This window comes from Strongylocentrotus purpuratus, unplaced genomic scaffold (assembly GCF_000002235.5).
Source record: "Strongylocentrotus purpuratus isolate Spur 01 unplaced genomic scaffold, Spur_5.0 spur5_scaffold_13, whole genome shotgun sequence".
Taxonomy (NCBI): domain Eukaryota; kingdom Metazoa; phylum Echinodermata; class Echinoidea; order Camarodonta; family Strongylocentrotidae; genus Strongylocentrotus; species Strongylocentrotus purpuratus.
Genome location: NW_022145598.1, coordinates 28,346,788 through 28,356,029, shown reverse-complemented (window position 1 = coordinate 28,356,029; position 9,242 = coordinate 28,346,788).

Sequence of the window (9,242 nt, the reverse complement as noted above, 5' to 3'; positions counted from 1 at the left end):
GGTTTATTAACCAGAAAGATTCTTTATTCCAACAGTTCATAATTCTGATGTTTGTTTATCCTAACGCTCATTATTTCAAAGGTTTATAATGATGAGTCTTGAGATGAAATAGGGTTCTCTCTTCCGAAAAAGGGAGAGTTTTTCTTTTTCACAATTGCAAACCTCGTTCAGAGTACGTGGACCCTATTTTATTCTCAGAATTCGAATAAACAAACTTTTGAAAGTACTAACACTCGGGAGAAAACGATGTCATCCATTATTCTACCAAAGCGAGAGCAATAAAGTGTGACGCGTTATTAGTATGTGTTGGGCGGTTAATGTGATGAGGCTCGATATCAAATTGTCTGATTGTGCATAACGGTTGGGTTCCCTTTTTTTCTTGTATCATGCCTATCAATTTAATCAGCTTGTTTCTATCGTAACGTCCATCTCAACAACACAAATGGTTGATGCTATAAATACACATCCTGTCATGCTATCCCATACATTAGCTCCACTCAACATATTTTTAAGGTAACGTGTGCCCCCCCCCCCAACAACAAAAAAAATTTAAAAAAATACAACCCCACTTCTCTAAAAAACCATTGTGCCGATAGGTATTCAACATTTTGATAATTCCTAAATGTCTCAAAATTCAACATTAAGGTGTAAAATTAGAAATTTCATTTGCATTTCTCTCTTTGTAAGCAATATAATTATTTGTTTGTTTCTTTTGAAGAAAGTTTTAGTCGGGATAATATGATGACCAACATGATGTTTAAAATAACTCATTAACTTGGTTAGCCTGAATGTAACCTTCTCGGTATTAATTAACCTACTAAACCGAGTTTATTTAGTTTTTTGTTGAAGGCTTATAATTCCGAAAATTCATTGTCTTAAAGATGCATAATTCCGAAGGTTTAATAATCAGAAAGATTCTTTATTCCGACAGTTCATAACTCCGAGGTTCGTTTCTCCGGATGCTCGTCATTCAAAGGTTTATAATGATAAGTCGGGAGATGACATAGAGTTCTTTTTCCCTGTCCTGAGTAATGAACCCTATTTTATTCTAAAAATTCGAATAAACGATCCTTTGAAAGTACTAACATTCGGGATAAACACGATGTCATCCATAATTAATAAAGTGTGACATTGCTGCGTTATTGATTATTTTTTCTTGTATCAAACCTATCAATTTAATTAGCTTCTTTCTATCGTAATGTGCATTTCAACAATTAATTTTTACAATTTAACGAGCTTGTTTCTAAGGTAACTTCAACAACAAACATGGTCGATGCTATCCCTTAATGCTATCCCATAGCTTCGATCCACTCAACATGTTTCTAAGGTAACATGTGTTTTCCCCAAAACAAAAAATACAACTCCGCCCCTCTAAAAATCATTGGCGCTGAAAGGTTTTCCATGACGCTGACTCATAATTTTCTATTCACTTTTAGCAAGTTATAAGCGTAACATGTATTTCAACCAGCGAAATTATTTACATCCCAACCCTCAGAACAAGTTTGTCGGCGCTAATACCTATCTAATAGAGCTATCCCCTAAATTCGATCCAAAATATTGATGTTTTTAAGATAAAAACGTGCGTTTTCTTAAACAAAATCTAAAACAAATAGACAAACAAATATTATCGGGGCTAAAAGCTATCTCAAGGAGCTATCCACTACTTCGATCCAGAGGTATAATGTTTCTGAGATATCTAGCGTTTTCTCAAATAAAAGCAAAAGCTAAAAAAACAAAAAAAGAACAATCATCGGCGTTAATAGCTATCCCATAGATCACAAACAAAAACTAAAACCAAACAATCATCACATTAGCTCCATCCCTTGCAGAGGTATCTCATCTGTGTCCACCCCTCCCCCTTTCTCTATCTCTTTCTATCTCTCTCTCTCTCTCTCTCTCTCTCTCTTTCCCTCTCTCTTTCTTTCTCTCTCTCTCTCTCTCTCTCTCTCTCTCTCTCTCTCATCTAGAACAAAATTTCATGCAATGCAATATTTATATAGTACATTCATTGTAATCCAGAAATAGTCTCTTTTCCCACGGAATCTTCTCAATACTTGTCTAAACGGCATGGAAACATGATTGTCAATGCATTTCCTTTTTCCTCCCCTACCTCGAAAATTTAGGCGCAAATTATTTGTTTTGTATAATACTTTATTGAACCAGCCATGTGTCAGATAATAAAAGACCTGGATTACAATGATAGACTAGTATCACTCTATAAAAACTAGATACTTGACAGTTGGAACCAGAACGCCTCCCGCACCCATATCAGTAAGATGCAGTGGGCTTGGCGCTCAGCTCCCCTGATTATTTTGAACGTATCGATATTTTGGGCAACCGTCACCTCATATCCAGGCACCAAGTTGTCACAATAACAGTAATATATCCGAGTATGCGGCTAAGTGCTTGAATACATCTTGTATGACGTATTTTTTTAATGACGAAATGACATTTTTACCCTAACGTCAAAAACTTGGAATTTCAACGTAATAGTCAGCTGGCTTAGCGGCAAATTTATCGATTATCGTTACTTACCGGATAAAAGCACCATTTTTGGTACAGGGCTTCCTTAGGACTTATTAAACGATATTAGGCTAGGAGCCCCCGGAAAAAAAATCAATTTATGGGTGTGGTGGCGGGGGCTTCTTTTTGGAGCCCCAAATAATTTTTATAACATTGATTTGTTGTTGTACAAATGCCATTTTTGGTACAGGGCTTTCTTAGGACCTACTAGACGATATTAGGGTGGGAGCCCCTGGCAAAAATATCATATAAGGGCGTGGGGTGGGGGCGTGGCCTCGTACCCCCCAAATAATTTTGAAGGTAAAAAAATCGTTCCCATGGCCCTGTATAATGTGTATACATGCGTATGTGTACGTGTGTCTATACACGGCGTGTATACATGAGTGCGTGCATGCGTACGTGCGTGCGCGCGCACGCGCGCGTGTGTGTGTGTGTATGTGTGAGAGAGAGAGAGGGAGAGAGAGAAACGATGCCATCCATGATCCTACCAACGCAAGAACATCTAAGCTTGACGCATTATTACAATTCAATTATACATGTATCCATGCATTATTCAAACTTTTTCATGCCGGAAATATACATGGAGCCAATGTGATGAATTTTGATATTAAATTATCTGACAGTGCATAACGGTTTGTTTAATGTATATATCATGCCTCTTAATACTAGCTCGTTTCTATCGCAACGTGCATTTTAACAACATAACACAATGGTCGATGCTATCAGTATCTATCCAATACTGCTATCCCATTTTTTAGATCCACTCAACATGTTTTAAAGGTAACATGTGTTTTTCCCCCAAACAAAAAAGATTAAAATCCACCTCTCCAAAAAACCATTGGCGCCGATAGGTATTCCAAATCTCACGATTTCTAAATGTCTCAAAATTCAACATTTGGGTGTATAATGAGAAATTTCATTTCCATTAGTCTTCTTGTAGGCATGATAATTATTTGTTTGTTTATTTTAAAGAGAGTTTCGGTCGGGACAATAAATGATGTTTAAAATTACTCATTAATTTGGTTAAGCTGAATATAACCTTGTCGGACAACTAATCTTCTACGCCGAGTTTATTTCTTTCTCTTTTTGTCGAAGGTTTATAATTCCAAAAGTTCATTATCTCGAAGAACATAATTCCGAAGGTTCATAATTTCAAAGGTTTATTAATCAGAAAGATTCTTTATTCCAACAGTTCATAATTTTGATGTTTGTTTATCCTAACGCTCGTCATTTCAGAGGCTTATAATGATAAGTCGAAAGATGAAATAGGGTTTTTACTCCCGAAACGAAGAGAGAATTTTCATTTTCACAATTGCAAACCTGGTTTAGAGTAGTGAACCCTATTTCATTCTCATAGTTCGAATAAACGAACCTTTGACAGTACCAACGGTTGGGTTCCCTTTTTTTCTCGTATTATGCCTATCAATTTAATCAGCTTGTTTCTATCGTAACATCCATCTCTGAGTCAACAACACAAATGCTGGATGCTATAAATATACATCCTGTCATGCTATCCCATAAATTAGCTCCACTCAACATATTTCTAAGGTAACATGTGTCACTCCCCCCTCCCCCCTCCCCCCCCCCAAGAAAAAAAATACAACCCCACTTCTCTAAAAAAAAAAAACGATTGTGCCGGTAGTTATTCAAAATTTAACATTCAGGTGTAAAATTAGAAATTTCATTTGTATTTGTCTCCTTGTAAGCAAGGTAATTATTTGTTTGTTTATTTTGAAGAAAGTTTTAGTCGGGACAATATGATGACCAACATGATGTTTAAAATGACTCATTAACTTGGTTAGCCTAAATGTAACCTTCTCGGTAAATGAACCTACTAAACCGAGTTTATTTAGTTTTTTGTCGAAGTTTTATGATTCCGAAAGTTCATTATCTCGGAGATACATAATGCCCCAGATTTAATAATCAGAAAGATTCTTTATTCCTATGGTTCACAATTCCAAGGTGAGTTTCTCCGGATGCTCGTCATTTCAAATGTTTATAATAATTAGTCAGGAGATGAAATAGGGTTCTTTCTTCCGAAAAAGGGAGAGTTTTTCTATTTCACAATTGCAAACCTCGTCCATGGTAATGAATCCTATTTTATTCTCAGAATTCGAATAAACAAAACTTTGAAAGTACTAACGTTTGGGAAAAAAACGATGTCATCCATTATTCTACCAAAGTGAAAGCATCAAAGTGTGACGCGGCGGTGTTATTGATTATAATGAGGCTCGATATCCAATCGACTGATTGTGCATAACGGTCGATTTTTTTCTTCTTCTTGTATCGTATCTATCAATTTAATCAGCTTGTTTCTATCGTAACGTGCATTTCAACATCTGTTTTCACAATTTAACCAGCTTGTTTCTATGGTAACTTCAACAACAAAAATGGTCGATGCTATCCCTTAATGCTGTCCCATAGTTTCAATCCACTCAACATGTTGCTAAGGTAACTTGTGTTTTTCCCAAACAAAAAAAAAAACTTCACCTCAAAATCATTGGCGCTGAAAAGTATTCCATGAAGCTGACTCATAATTTTCTCACTTTTAGCATGTTATTAGCGTATAACAATTATTTTCACGAGCAAAATCATGTACGTCCCAACCCTCGGAAAAAGTTCATCGGCGCTAATACCTATCTAATAGAGCTAACCCCTAAATTTCATCCAAAATTTTGATGTTTCTGAGATAACGTGTATAAACAAAAGCCAAAAAATAGACTAACAAAATTATCGGCGCTGATACATGTAGCTGTTTCAAGGAGCTATCCCCCAACTCGATTCAAAGGTAAAATGTTTCTGAGATAACGAGCGTTTTTTCAAACAAAAGCAATAAACAAAAAACAAAGAAACAACAATAATCGTCGTTAAAAGCTATCCCATGAATTCTGTTCACAATACAAGAAGCTGCTTAAGTAATGGGTGACTTTACAAACAAGAACTAAAACCTAACCATCATCATATTAGCTCCATCCCTTGCAGAGCTATCCAATCATCTATCCCATTAATATCAATCCACCAATCAGCATCATAATTTTGATCTATACCAATTGACGGTATTTCCTGTTTGATCTATCTGTTCATACCAATCCCGTTCTCGTATGAGCTCACCGCCTGCAGAGAAGGAAAAACGTACCATTTACCATTTACAATTGGTCGACGGAAGGTATCAAGTCATAATTTCTTGTGCGATTTTAATTGATCTCCGTTGATCAGTAGCATTAGCCTACAGTTTGAATCTTACAGTTAATATTTCCCGCCTTTCTGTATTCAAGCAGCTGTTTTCTTCGTTGCCAAATTTGTTCATTTTTTATCCGAGAAAGAGGTCAGGTTATCATCGTGCTGTTTGATTATTTTTGGAGGCCCTTGAAGATTGATTTGTAAAATGGTAAGTATTTTAATGTTTCTGTTTAAATCATAGTGAAATGGCCATCATGAGCCTGATTTGAATTCATTGCCGCTTTCCTTCATGCCCGTTTTGATATATACATATACATGATACATTTCTAGATTTAGATAATGACTTCGTTTGAAATGATGTATTTTCATTTAAATTAAAGCAAATTCGTAATAATAAAGTTTACATTTTTTATTTCACGATGATTCACAAGATTATTGCCTCAAAGAAAATTGTTTTAAATCGCAAATGGTGAATAATAATTTATGCACTTGTGAAAAGTTGATTAAACGTTTCACTTGTTGATGTATTGCAAGGATGTAATTATGTTTTGGAAAATAATATATATTTTGATATTCCACCGATTCAAAGAAGAACTTCAAATCAACCAAACTATATTGGTTGTAGGAAAGGACATAAAGAAACAAGAAATATACTCTCCTGAATATTTTTTTTAATTATTTGCAATAGGCCTATGCAAGATTGTAAATGGTTTTGTTATTTACCCGCATACTTTGTAATTTTAATTCAAGTCGTTGCTAAAATTGTTTTTAAGGTATGAATGTGTTGGCAAAGAAAAAAATACTAAGCTGGAAATTTTTTTAGCCGATTTTATTCTTCATTCAATTATATAGTAATTAATGTTAATATGTATTAAAATTATGGAAATAAAAACCTCGCTTGAGGAAAAGGGAAAACAAAATATGATACATTTCAAAATAATAAAAGGTAATTAATGTGTAAAACAAACAAGAAAAAGAGAATAGATTTTTTTTCTTAAATTAAACATTTCATAAATGAATCAAACAGAGAGGCATGATATAGGAAGCAACATTCATGTGATGAAAAGGAGAGTGTCTCATTACTAAATGAATAATAGCTGTGTGGTTCAAGTTTAAAGAAATATAATTGCACATGAGACTTCAGCCAAAAAAGCAAAAGCTTGACTTAGACTGGATTCTTCGTAGTGAACATTCCATACAATTGTTTAATATTTGCTAACTACGAACTGGTCTATTAGGCAAATTTCATGCTCTTTTTAGTTGAACGTCCATATTTGATCTACATCAGGCCTATTAAAAAGAAGAAAAAAGATTAAGGATGAGGAAAATAGAAAATAAAAAAGGAATCAGGAGAAGAAGAGGAGAAGATTTTTAAAGAACAGAAAAGAAGAGAAAGTATAGATTTTCCCGGCCAATTTCGCAACCTTTCCAATCCATATCAAATTTGACTTGTCCCAATCTTGCTATTCGAAAGTACAAATTTATGATCTGTGCATTTAAATTCGAGTTCGATTCAAATTAACATGTTCCTCAATCAAATTCATGGGTTATGTACGCTTTTCGTCAAGCGTGCATATATTTTAGTATGACACGATCACGTAATCCTGTCCTTCATACATTCAAAATCATTTTGAGCAACCGACTTAGCATTTCGTTCATTAAAATTATTCAGTTTTCTTCGATGAATTTGAATGAAGACATTTTAGGTGAACTAGTTTGAAAGTATGCTGCTTTCAAATTGTAGAACAATTTTGGACATCACTTTTTAACGGAACCTCATTTTACTATGTGTGAGGTGTCATATGAACGACTATAAGTTTCGCACAAGATGATATAATATTAAGTAGGTTCGGGGATGATTTGCATAATATGTTTGACCCAAAAATGTAAATTTTCAAAAAATCTACCAAACATATGAATTACCCCCAAATACCTATTTGTCCTTATTTATTTATCAAGTATGATGACTACTGACTTAGGACTTTATGAACATTTTTTATATCATATCCAAGTTCATTGCTTTTGTAACAAAAAAGTTATAGCGCTCTCAATTTGTCACTTTGATATGAGCTAAAATGGAAATTGTGTTTGCTAAGGGCTGTCTGCTCCTAAGCGTTTGTAAAATAGATGAAAATAGAATATATCGCGAGTAGACGCTATCTTTAAGCAGATGACTATTTTGTTGGGAAGAATGATGTCAGGTGATGACAGTTTTTCCATATTTTTTATGATATATGTCTCTTAATTTCTGTTAATATGGCGATAATTTCCATAGCAACCGATAAATGTGTTCTCTGAAATCAAATTAGGCTATCGGTCAAATAATAAATAAAATATTACAAGTGACAGACATGATTTGCTCTCTGAAACATAGGCATAGTGTATACCTCACCCATCCTTTGACGCCCCCCCCCCCCCCCGCCCTTACTAACATCAAGAACAATTTCGGGATGGGGGCAATATGTTGTGTAGGGCATTTGGTGTAGATTCAAAAATGATGCAGGCTATATAAGATCTGGATTCAGGTGATTGTCATGATTTTTAGTCTGAAACATGAAGATAATGGATAATGGGGTTCAGAACTTTCACCCTATCCCCTTCTGTGACGACCCCTTTCCCCCATCCCATCAGTCTCAGTCTCTCCCTCTCTCTCTCTCTCTCTCTCTCTCTCTCTCTCTCTTTCTCTCTCGCAGTCTCTCTCTCCCTCTCTCTGTCTGTCTGTCTGTCTCTCTCTCTTTCTCTCTCTCATCTAGAACAACATTTTTTTCGTGCAAAGCATTATGTTTATAGTACATTCATTGCAATCCAAAACTAGTCTCTTTTCCCACGGAATCTTATCAATACATTTAAAATATAATTGTCCAACTGGCTTCGAAACATGTTTGTCAATGTATTTCCTCTTTCCTTCCCCTACTTTGAAAACGGGTGTAAATTATTTGTTTTGTATAATACATTATTGAACCAGCCATGTGTACAATAATAAAAGACCTGGATTAAAATAATAGACCGGTATCACTCTATAAAAACTAGATACTCAGCTCCCCTGATTATTTTGAACGTATCGACATTTGGGCAACCGTCACCTCGTATCCAGGCAGCAAGTTGCCGGAATAACGTCATATCCGAGTCTATATGTCGCTAAATGCTTGATTGAATACATCTGGTCTGAGGTAATTTTATAAACGAAATGACATTTTTACCATAACGTCGAAAACTTGGAATATCATCATAATGAGGGAAAGGAGTCTTGGCAAATTATTTGATGATTTAAAAGAGAACATACACGCCAATGCCCTACCCGGCTTATGTCTCTCGGAGTCCCCCCACTTTCCCTATATACACTTTGACCCAAATTAAAATTTACAAGTACTGCTTTCTGAAAAAAAACTATTTACATCATCAGTAAGAATACAGTAACATGAATGGGTTTAGTACAGTGTTTTTATCAAGAGTTTTGATTAATACAGTTTAATTTACACAGTGGCATCTCTATGGGGGCTGGGACACGTGATTTTTTAGAGAGCACAAAAAAGGAGCGC